This window comes from Aotus nancymaae, unplaced genomic scaffold, assembly GCF_030222135.1.
Source record: "Aotus nancymaae isolate 86718 unplaced genomic scaffold, 86718_ANA_hifiasm-v0.15.2.pri h1tg000009l, whole genome shotgun sequence".
NCBI lineage: Eukaryota > Metazoa > Chordata > Mammalia > Primates > Aotidae > Aotus > Aotus nancymaae.
The window spans coordinates 17,352,980-17,365,420 of NW_026988420.1; positions in this window are offsets into that span (position 1 = coordinate 17,352,980).

Below are 12,441 nucleotides of genomic sequence, written 5' to 3' on the forward strand. Positions count from 1 at the left end.
TAACCCAAGGGAAAATTTCAAAGCAAACAAATCTTCTCTTTGGTTCACCTCACTTCACCTGTTGGCAAACTTCTCCACTTTTGGAAATCTGGTCACTGAGGTCTACTGCTTTTTATTTTTCCTAAGAAGACTTTGTCCTTTGCTTGATTTGTTCCAGAACAGTCCTTAGAAACTATCCATAGTTTTCCTGCTTTTCTTTACACTAATACATATACATCTCTACCTTCTTCTTTGATTTCCCCAGGGTCTTGGTCTTGACTAAATTTTCCCAAGTTTTTCTTTTTTTTTTTCCCAGTAATGCGATATTGGGTCATCATTGTTTTCTCTGATAAAATGGTAACATTTAGACAGATACTTTTTCTATAGATGAAACATGCCCCAACCTAAAGAATGTCTAAAACTATGACTGGGCATATGAGGAAGATATGTGGTGGTAAACTGGCCTTTCAGACTTCCTTAAGTTGTCATGGCAACTCCATGTGGCTTCTGTCTCTCCTCCTGGGATTCTCCATGTGACCAGGCCCTTGTGCTGGACAAGGCATGCTTTTAAGTGTGGATAGAACCAGTGGCTGTGCAATTAAATTTTTCCAATTTATTTTCAGGACAGAGAGGTTTGCAGTGTAGGTCTGGCTTTATACCCCTTACTTAAGAAGACATCTTCTGGCTCCTCAAGGATCCGAAGGAACCTAATTAGCCACATAGTAAAATCTGTATTTTGTGGCCACCAGAAGTTTGACAGCAAGTGTAAGTAACTTTGTGACCAGCAATTGCTTTTCATATTTACTTGAAATAAATCTATGCTATCTCTTCTGTGTATTTGACATCCGAAGAAAAAGATTTCTGACCACGCCCTTTTTCTCTGGTACCATTTTCTTTTATTATTGTTTATAATACAGTCTGCTGCAGCTGGTCCGGACATTAGAGGGGATCACAAGACAGGGAGTATGGGCCTGGCAGGGTTTCAGCTCTTTACCTGCATTGAGACTATTATTATTATTATTATTATTATTTTTGAGACTCTGTTGCCAGGCTGGAGTACAGTGGTGCAAACTCCACCTCCTTCAAGTGATTCTCCTGCCTCAGCCTCCCGAATACCTGGGACTACAAGTGTGCGCCACCACACTCAGCTAATTATTGTATTTTTAGTAGAGACAGGGTTTCACCATGTTGGCCAGGATGGTCTCAGTCTCTTGGCCTCGTGATCTGCCTGCCTCAGCCTTCCAAAGTACTGGGATTACAGGTGTGAGCAGCCATGCCGGCCTGGGATTTTTATCTGTGAGGATTAAGTGAGGTGTCAGGACCCAAGGAAGACAGCTGGGCTGAGGGGGATGCCCTTGAGTCTGCTCCCAGGGAGGAGGTGGCCAGAAGCTGCTGCAGCCAGGCTCTGCCTCTTGCTACCTATGGGACCTGTCGGGTGTGGAAACAAATATATTCTATAAATGTGGAATGATCTCAAGTGAAGAGAAGAATAGGAAAATCTCACTTAATCTCTTCGATAATAGTTTCTTTGTTTTTGTTGTTGTTTTGAGACAGAGTCTCACTTTCTTACCCAGGCTGGAGTGCAGTGGCACAATCATGGCTCATCTTACCCAGGCTGGAGTGCGGTGGCACAATCACAGCTCATCACAGCCTCCATGTCCTGTGCTAAAGCGATCTTCCCACTTCAGCCTTCTGAGTAGCTGGGACTCCACACATGTGCCACCACGCCTGTCTAATTTTCTTTTATTTTTTCTTTTGTAAAACTGAGGTCTCACTATGTTGCCCAGGCTGGTTTCAAACTCCTGGGCTCAAGTGATCCTCCCGTCTTGGCCTCCCAAAGTGCTTGGATTACAGCAGTGAGCCATTGCAGGCAGTCTTCAGTGACAGTTTATCTTAAAGTATAAAATGTAGATAGTAACATCTGCCCAGCCTTCCCAAAGATGAATTATATTTACAGTTCTGTTAATTTCTGAGAGAATTTCTGCAAACCAAAACAAAAATATGTTCCTGCAGGTAGGAGCAGGTCTCTCTGACTTTCTGACTCAGCTTGAGTTCCCTTTGGTGGGCAAGTAAAATTGCTTTTCTGTGCTTCTTTGAGAGAAAGTTGAAACCCAGACAGGAAGGGACATTCCTTTGTACATTTACTGCTACCTGGAAGAATTTTCTTTTTCTTTCTTATGGGAATAAAAATAGGATCAAAAAAATGTTCTTTTTCTTTGGGGGTAGTTAGGTGTGAAACAGCTTAAAACCATAATCTAAACAGTTATGACAAAGCTACTTCTTTTTTTCTGGGAGGAAAGGTATAATCCTATTATCTTTGTGTGGTTATCAGCACCACTTGAAATTCCAATTAGTGCAGCTAATCACCATGGGCTTCTCTAGTACTTAGCTGGCAAATAGCTAAGTCTAATGAATACTTTGGAGTGGTAGGTAAATGGCATTTATTTTACTCCTGTAGACACATTTTCTAAGATTCTGATTTGGCGCTTATTTCATTGCAAATGGACATTTTTAAAGAGGAACAATAACCATGAAATTCTGTATGAAACTAACAAAATAAGATCCTAAGTGCTATTATCCAATCTTAAAGGAACCAGAGAGAAAGGTAGTCCACTCACTGTTCAGTCAAAGACATACTTCTTATCCACTTATTGTTAAAAAAATAAATCTGTAAAATAGGAGATGATTTTTTTTCATTTGAATACAGATTTGTAAAGAGATATATTACCATTTGACTCTTTTTTTTTTTTAATTGCATTTTAGGTTTTGGGGTACATGTGAAAAACATGCAAGGTTGTTGCATAGGTGCATATGTGGCAGTGTGATTTGCTGCCTTCCTCCCCTTCACCCATATCTGGCATTTCTCCCCATGCTATCCCTCCCCAACTCCCCACCCCCCCGCTGTCCCCCCCACTCCCCCACAACAGACCCCCGTGTATAGTGCTCCCCTCACTGTGTCCATGTGTTCTCCTTGTTCAACACCCGCCTATGAGTGAGAACATGTGGTGTTTGATTTTGTGTTCTTGTGTCAGTTTGCTGAGAATGATGGTTTCCAGGTTCATCCATGTCCCTACAAAGGACGCGAACTCCTCGTTTTTAATGGCTGCATAATATTCCATGGTGTATATGTGCCACATTTTTCCTGTCCAGTCTATCATCGATGGGCATTTGGGTTGGTTCCAGGTCTTTGCTATTGTAAACTGTGCTGCTATGAACATTCGTGTGCATGTGTCCTTATAGTAGAACGATTTATAATCCTTTGGATATATGCCCAGTAATGGGATTGCTGGGTCAAATGGAATTTCTATTTCTAGGTCCTTGAGGAATCGCCACACTGTTTTCCATAATGGTTGAACTAATTTACACTCCCACCAACAGTGTAAAAGTGTTCCTATTTCCCCACATCCTCTCCAGCATCTGTTGTCTCCAGATTTTTTAATGATCGCCATTCTAACTGGTGTGAGATGGTATCTCAATGTAGTTTTGATTTGCATTTCTCTAATGGCCAGTGATGATGAGCATTTTTTCATATGCTTGTTGGCCTCATGTATGTCTTCTTTTGTAAAGTATCTGTTCATATCCTTCGCCCACTTTTGAATGGGCTTGTTTGTTTTTTTCTTGTAAATCTTTTTTAGCTCGTTGTAAATTCTGGATATCAGCCCTTTGTCAGATGGGTAGGCTGCAAAAATTTTTTCCCATTCTGTTGGTTGCCGATTCACTCTAGTGACTGTTTCTTTTGCTGTGCAGAAGCTGTGGAGTTTGATTAGGTCCCATTTGTCTATTTTGGCTTTTGTTGCCAATGCTTTTGGTGTTTTGGTCATGAAGTCCTTGCCTACGCCTATGTCCTGAATGGTTTTGCCTAGGTTTCCTTCTAGTGATTTTATGGTGTTAGGTCTTATGTTTAAGTCTTTAATCCATCTGGAGTCAATTTTAGTGTAAGGTGTCAGGAAAGGGTCGAGTTTCTGCTTTCTGCATATGGCTAGCCAGTTTTCCCAACACCACTTATTGAACAGGGAATCCTTTCCCCATTGCTTGTTTTTATCAGGTTTGTCAAAGATCGGGTGGTTGTAGATATGTTGTGTTGCCTCCGACACCTCTGTTCTGTTCCATTGGTCTATATCTCTGTTTTGGTACCAGTACCATGCTGTTTTGATTACTGTAGCCTTGTAGTAGAGTTTGATGTCTGGTAGTGTGATGCCTCCCGCTTTGTTCTTTTTGCTTAGAATTGACTTGGCTATGCGGGCTCTCTTCTGGTTCCATATGAAGTTTAAGGTGGTTTTTTCCAGTTCTGTGAGGAAGGTCATTGGTAGCTTGATGGGGATAGCATTGAATCTGTAAATTACTTTGGGCAGTATGGCCATTTTCACGATATTAATTCTGCCTAACCATGAACATGGAATGTTTCTCCATCGGTTTGTGTCCTCTCTTATTTCGTTGAGTAGTGATTTGTAGTTCTCCTTGAAGAGGTCCTTTACGTTCCTTGTTAGTTGTATTCCTAGGTATTTTATTCTCTTTGTAGCAATTGTGAATGGCAGTTCGTTCTTGATTTGGCTCTCTTTAAGTCTGTTATTGGTGTATAGGAATGCTTGTAATTTTTGCACATTGATTTTGTATCCTGAGACTTGGCTGAAGTTGCTTATCAGTTTCAGGAGATTTTGTGCTGAGGTGATAGGGTCTTCTAGATATACAATCATGTCGTCTGCAAATAGAGACAATTTGACTTCCTCCTTTCCTAATTGAATACCCTTTATTTCTTTTTCTTGCCTGATTGCTCTGGCTAGAACTTCCAATACTATATTGAATAGGAGTGGTGAGAGAGGGCATCCTTGTCTAGTGCCAGATTTCAAAGGGAATGCTTCCAGTTTTTGCCCGTTCAGTATGATATTGGCTGTTGGTTTGTCGTAAATAGCTTTTATTATTTTGAGATATGTTCCGTCGATACCTAGTTTATTGAGAGTTTTTAGCATAAAGGGCTGTTGAATTTTGTCGAAGGCCTTCTCTGCATCGATTGAGATAATCATGTGGTTTTTGTCTTTGGTTCTGTTTATGTGGTGAATTACATTTATAGACTTGCGTATATTGAACCAGCCTTGCATCCCCAGGATGAATCCTACTTGATCATGGTGGATAAGCTTTTTGATGTGCTGTTGTAATCGGCTTGCCAGTATTTTATTGAAGATTTTTGCATCTATGTTCATCATGGATATTGGCCTGTAGTTTTCTTTTCTTGTTGAGTCTCTGCCAGGTTTTGGTATTAGGATGATGTTGGTCTCATAAAATGATTTGGGAAGGATTCCCTGTTTTTGGATTATTTGGAATAGTTTCAGTAGGAATGGTATCAGTTCCTCTTTGTATGTCTGGTAGAATTCTGCTGTGAACCCATCTGGACCTGGGCTTTTTTTGGGTGGTAGGCTCTTAATTGCTGCCTCGACTTCAGACCTTGTTATTGGTCTATTCAGGGTTTCGACTTCTTCCTGGTTTAGGCTTGGGAGGAGGCAGCTGTCCAGGAATTTATCCATTTCCTCCAGGTTTTCTAGTTTATGTGCATAGAGTTGTTTGTAATAATCTCTGATGGTGGTTTGAATTTCTGTGGCATCTGTGGTGATATCCCCTTTGTCATTTTTTATTGCATCTATTTGGTTATTCTCTCTTTTCTTTTTTATTAGTCTGGCTAGTGGTCTGTCTATTTTGTTGATCTTTTCAAAAAATCAGCTCCTGGATTTATTGATTTTTTGTAGGGTTTTTCGTGTCTCTATCTCCTTCAATTCTGCTTTGATCTTAGTTATTTCTTGTCTTCGGCTAGGTTTTGAGTTTTTTTGATCTTGCTCCTCTAGCTCTTTCAATTTTGACGATAGGGTGTCAATTTTAGATCTCTCCTTTCTTCTCATGTGGGCACTTATTGCTATATATTTTCCTCTAGAGACTGCTTTAAATGTGTCCCAGAGATTCTGGTATGTGGTGTCTTCATTCTCGTTGGTTTCGAAGAACGTCTTTATTTCTGCCTTCATTTCATTGTTTATCCAGTCAACATTCAGGAGAAAGTTGTTCATTTTCCATGAGGCTGTGTGGTTCTGGGTTGGTTTCTGAATTCTGAGTTCTAACTTGATTGCACTGTGGTCTGAGAGACCGTTTGTTATGGTTTCCGTTCTTTTGCATTTGCTGAGGAGTGATTTACTTCCAATTATGTGGTCAATTTTAGAGTAGGTGTGATGTGGTGCTGAGAAGAATGTATATTCTGTGGATTTGGGGTGGAGAGTTCTGTAAATGTCTATTAGGTTTGCTTGTTCCAGGTCTGAGTTCAAGTCCTGGATATCCTTGTTAATTTTCTGTCTCGTTGATCTGTCTAATATTGACAATGGTGTGTTGAAGTCTCCCACTATTATTGTGTGGGAGTCTAAGTCTCTTTGTAAGTCTTTAAGAACTTGCCTTATGTATCTGGGTGCTCCTGTATTAGGTGCATATATATTTAGGATCGTTAGCTCTTCTTGCTGCATTGATCCTTTTACCATTATGTAATGTCCTTCTTTGTCTCTTTTGATCTTTGTTGCTTTAAAGTCTATTTTATCAGAGATGAGAATTGCAACTCCTGCTTTTTTTTGCTCTCCATTTGCTTGGTAAATCTTCCTCCATCCCTTTATTTTGAGCCTTTGTGTATCCTTGCATGCGAGATGGGTTTCCTGGATACAGCACACTGATGGGTTTTGGCTTTTTATCCAATTTGCCAGTCTGTGTCTTTTGATTGGGGCATTTAGTCCGTTTACATTTAGGGTTAATATTGTTATGTGTGAATTTGATCCTGTCATTTTGGTGCTAGGTGGCTGTTTTGCCCTTTTGGTTGATGCAGATTCTTCATTGTGTTGATGCTCTTTACCTTTCCGTGTGTTTTTGGAGTGGCTGGTACTGGTTGTTCTTTTCTATGTGTAGTGCCTCCTTCAGGAGCTCTTGTAGAGCTGGTCTGGTGGTGATGAACTCTCTGAGTTCTTGCTTGTTCACAAAGGATTTTATTTTTCCTTCACTTATGAAGCTTAGTTTGGCTGGATACAAAATTCTGGGTTGAAAGTTCTTTTCCTTAAGGATGTTGAATATCGGCCCCCACTCTCTTCTGGCCTGTAGGGTTTCTGCTGAGAGATCTGCAGTGAGTCTGATGGGCTTCCCTTTGTGGGTAACCTGACCTTTCTCTCTGGCTGCCCTTAGTATTTTCTCCTTCATTTCAACCCTGGTGAATCTGATGATTATGTGTCTTGGGGTTGCTCTTCTAGAGGAATATCTTTGTGGTGTTCTCTGTATTTCCTGGACTTGCATCTTGGCCTGCTTTGTTAGGTTGGGGAAGTTTTCCTGGATAATATCCTGAAGAGTATTTTCCAGCTTGGATTCATTCTCTTCGTCACATTCAGGTACACCTATCAAACGTAGATTAGGTCTTTTCACATAGTCCCATATTTCTTGTTAACTTTGTTCATTCCTTTTTACCCTGTTTTCTCTAATCTTGCCTTCTCGTTTTATTTCATTGAGTTGATCTTCGACCTCTGATATCCTTTCTTCTGCTTGGTCAATTCGGCTGTTGAAACTTGTGCATGCTTCATGAAGTTCTTGTGTTGTGTTTTTCAGCTCCATCAATTCGCTCATATTCCTCTCTAAGTTGTCCATTCTTGTTAGCATTTCGTCAAGTCTTTTTTCAAGGTTCTTAGTTTCTTTGCATTGGGTTAGAACATGTTCTTTTAGCTCATGGAAGTTTCTTATTATCCACTTTCTGAAAGCTGATTCTGTCATTTCATCACACTCATTCTCCATCCAGTCTTGTTCCCTTGCTGGTGAGGAGTTGTGATCCCTTGTAGGAGGAGAAGTGTTCTGGTTTTGGGTGTTTTCATCCTTTTTGCACTGGTTTCTTCCCATCTTTGTGGATTTATCCACCTGTTGACTTTCTAGTTGTTGTCTTTCTGATTTTGGTAATTTTAAGTCTGCTGTGGCAGAACTCATAAACCCCCTGCTCTTCCCCTCAGGTGTTCTGTCCCAGGGAGTTACGGTTTTATGATGTTCCCCTGTGCGGTTGCTGTTTTCCCTGCCCACAAGGTGGCAGCCTAGTCACACTCAGGCTGCAGAGGCTTCGCTAAGCTGCTGTGGGCTCCACCCAGCTTCCGTGTGAACTTCTGGGTGTAGTTAGAACTGCTTCCGCTATGTTGGCCCGCCCCTGTAGTGACGGAGTCTCTGTAGTGGCGGGTTGCCTTGGTAGATTGCCCTGGGAACAGCAGGGTGCCTATGGAGAACGCCCCTCCTCCACAGAGCTGGACCGTCCCGGTTTCAGTTGTGTTTGCAGTGGCGCTTTTTTTTTTTTTTTTTTTTGCTCGGGAATCTCCTGTCTTCTCTCCCTGTTTCAGGTCTTCTTGCTGGGTAAGAGGGGACACCGTCTCATCTGATCTGCCTCCGGAGCTGCTGCGTTGGCTAAAGCCGCGGCTCTGAGATTCCTGGCGCTGGCCTGGCTCCCCGTTTCAGCTCCCCTTGCTGGCTTATAGGGGACTCAGACTCTCTCACTCTGTACCATGAGCCGTTGCCTCAGGGTGCCGGCCCAGCAGCTGCGCCGTTCAAACCAGCGGCGCTGGTGACCCGTGTGGCTCTTCTGCGTGTGAATCTCCTGGTCTGTGGGCAGTAAAAATCAGTCTGGAAATACGGTGTCCACTCACCCTCTGTGCTTTCTCTCGGAGCTGCATTCCCGAGTTCCTCCTAAGCGGCCATCTTGGATCAATCTCCACCATTTGACTCTTTAACAATTATTTGATTAGAAACAGGATAGAATATTATATTACTAATAACTTGGACCTCTGAGCTTTTTAATGCAAAGGACTTAGAGCCTGGACTCTCTGGCAAGTCCATTATAATAACCTGACTGACTTCCATGAAAAATGATACCTTTCCTGTGGCCAGTGAGCATTTTATTTACTTGTTTGTTTTTAATAAATATATTAATTGTTTTGAGGCAGAGTCTCACTTTGTTGCCCAGACTGGAGTGCAGTGGAGCAATCTCAGCTCACTGCAACCTCCACCTCCCTGGTTCAAATGATTCTTCTGCCTCAGTCACCTGAGTAGCTGCGATTACAGGCACCCACCACCATGCCTGAATAATTTTTGTATTTTTAGTAGAGATGGGGTTTCACCATGTTGGCTAGGCTGGTCTTGAACTCCTGACCTCAAGTGATCCACCCACCTCAGCCTTGGAAAGTGCTGTGATTACAGGTATAAGCCACCACGCCCGGCCCCAGCAGGTATTTTAAACTTGAACTTGGCTGAGGGGCAATCCCTGTTCTTCCATGTAGAAATTCTGTTAGCAACACCCCATACCTGTCAATTCAGAGTTCCATTATCTCCTGTCCTAGTGAGGTCTTGGAGTTGATTTAGATGAGGGTCAGCTTCACAGGGGGAAGCAAGGCTTGATCACCTGTCCAATGTTACCTATTGCCCATGTTGACCACTGTGGTCCACACATGTCTTGGAGAAAGAGACTGGAGGGTTCACAACTTAGTCAAACTCACTGTGTCTTTTGGCAAATCCATTCTGATGGTTGGTCATAATTGTCCCCTCAATGTTTGAAGATAAGCACCACAATATTAACCCAAAGAGTAGGGTGTATTAGCTCATTTTCATGCCGCTGATAAACACATACCCAAAATCGGGAACAAAAAAAGGTTTAATTGGACTTCCAGTTCCACGTGGTTGGGGAGGCCTCAGAGTCATGGCAAAAGGTGAAAGGCACTTCTTACACAGTGGTGGCAAGAGAAAAATGAGGAAGAGGCAAAGACAGAAACTCCTGATAAACCCATCAAATCTTGTGAGACTTATTCACTATCACGAGAATAGCATGGGAAAGATGGCCCCCCCCTATGATTCAATTACCTCTTCCTGGGTCCTTCCCATAACACATGGAAATTCTGGGAGATAAAATTAAAGTTGAGATTTGGGTAGGGATACAGCCAAACCATATCATTCTGCCCCTGGCCCCTCCAAATGTCACGTCCTCACATTTCAAAACCAATCATGCCTTCCCAACAGTCCCCCAAAGTCTTAACTCATTTCAGCACTAATCTAAAAGTTCATAGTCCAGAGTCTCATCCAAGACAAGGCAAGTCCCTTCCACCTATGAGCCCATAAAATCAAAAGTAAGCTAACTAGTTCCTAGATACAACAGGGGTGCAAGTATTGGGTAAATACAGCCCTTTTCAAATGGGAGAAACTGGCCAAAAGAAAGGGCTACAGGCCCCATGCAAGTCCAAAATCTAGCAGGGCAGTCAAATTTTAAAGCTCCAAAATGATCTCCTTTGATGCCAGGTCTAACAACCAGGTCACACTGATGCAAGAGGTGGGTTCCCATAGTCTTGGGCAGCTCTGTCACAGTGGCTTTGCAGGGTATAGCCTCCTTCCTGGCTGTTTTCACCAGCTGGTATTGAGTGTTTGCAGCTTTTCCAGGTGCACAATGCAAGCTGTCAGTGGATCTACCATTCTGGGGTCTGGAGGAGAGTGGCCCTCTTCTCACAGCTCCACGAGGCAGTGCCCCAGTAGGGACTCTGTGTGGGGGCTCTGACCCCACATTTCCCTTTCTAACTGCCCTAGCAGAAGTTTTCCATGAGGGTCCTGCCCCTGCAGCAAACTGTTGCCTGGGCATCCAAAACATCTTCTGAAATCTAGGCAGAAGTTCCCAAACCTCAATTCTTGACTTCTGTGAACCTGCAGGCTCAACACCACGTGGAAGCTGCCAAGGCTTGGGGCTTCCACCCTCTGAAGCCACAGTCTAAACTCTCTGTTGGCCCCTTTCAGCCATGGCTAGAGTGGGTGGGACACAGGGCACCAAGTCCCTAGTCTGCACACAGCATGGGGACCCTGGGTCTGGCCCAGGAAACTACTTTTTTCATTCTGGACCTCTGGGCCTGTGATGGGAGGGGCTGGGGCTGCCTTGAAGGTCTCTGACATGGCCTGGAGACATTTTCCCCATGACCTTGGGGATTAACATTAGGCTCCTTGCTACTTATACAAATTTCTGCAGCTGACTTGAATTTCTTCCCAGAAAATGGGTTTTTCTTTTCTATTGCATTGTCAGGCTGCAAATTTTCTAAACTTTTATGCTCTGCTCCCCTTATGAAACTGAATGCCTTTAACAGCATCCAAGTCACCTCTCGAATGCTTTGCTGCTTAGAAATTTCTTCCACTAGATACCCTAAATCATCTTTCTTAAATTCAAAGTCCCACAAATCTCCAGGGCAGGGGCAAAATGCCACCAGTCTCTTAGTTAAAACACAACAAGAATCACCTTTGCTCCAGTTCCCAACAAGTTCCTCATCTCCATCTGAGACCACCTCAACCTGGACCTTATTGTTCCTATCACTATCAGCATGTTTGTCAAAGCCATTCAACAAGTCTCTAGGAGGTTCAAAACTTTCTCACATTTTCCTGTCTTCTTCTGAGCCCTTCAAACTATTCCAACCTCTGCCTGTTACCTAGTTCCAAAGTCATTTCCAAATTTTCAGGTATCTTTTCTGCAACATCTCACTTCTGGTACCAATTTATTCTATTAGTTTGTTTTCACACTGCTGATAAAGACATACCCAAAACTGGGAACAAAAAGAGATTTAATTGGACTTACATTTCCATATCACTGGGGAGGCCTCAGAATCATGGTGAGATGCAAAAGGCACTTCTTACATGGTGGCAGCAAGAGAGAAATGAGGAAGAAGCAAAAGCGGAAACTCCTGATAAACCCATCTGATCTTGTGAGACTTATTCACTATTACAAGAATAGCACAAGGAAGACCAGCCCCCATGATTCAATTACCTCCCCTTGGTTACTCCCATAACTCGTGGGAATTCTGGAAGATACAATTCAAGCTGATGTTTGGGCTGGGACACAGCCAAGCCATATCACTGGGTCTGAATTTCTTTTAAGGCTGTCTCTTTATAGGCCTGGGGGATTCCTATGCACATGTCCTAGAGTAACATGTTTATAATTAAACAGTTGCTTTGTTCTCCTCCCTTGAAAAAAGTCCATATTTGCAGAGAGTACCAGAGTTTCTAAACCAGAAAAGGCTGTAGAGAGGATAATTAGTCTCAAAGAGTTGCAAATTTCTTTGGTTTTGAGCACAAGCCTTTGGCTGGGTGCTGGTCTGGGAACAGGGGATGCTTGTTTTTAACACACAAATTCTGTGTTTAATTTTTGAAAATATGAAAAGGTAGAAAGTTTACTGGGGAAGGGATTAAAAACCTTTTGTAGGCATTTTGAGTTTTGCAGATAAAGGCAATCTGCACCGCAGTTCTTAGGCAAAGTAGTTCTGCAAGCAGCTCTCTCAGGACTAGAGAGCCACTCCCCAATGTGTGGCCATTATTCTGTATAATTATGGATATTTTCCCTTACAAAAATTTTTTTTTTCTAGAAGCTGCTGTTTCAAAGGCCTTCAATTCTGTGTGTCATTATCAAATAATCTT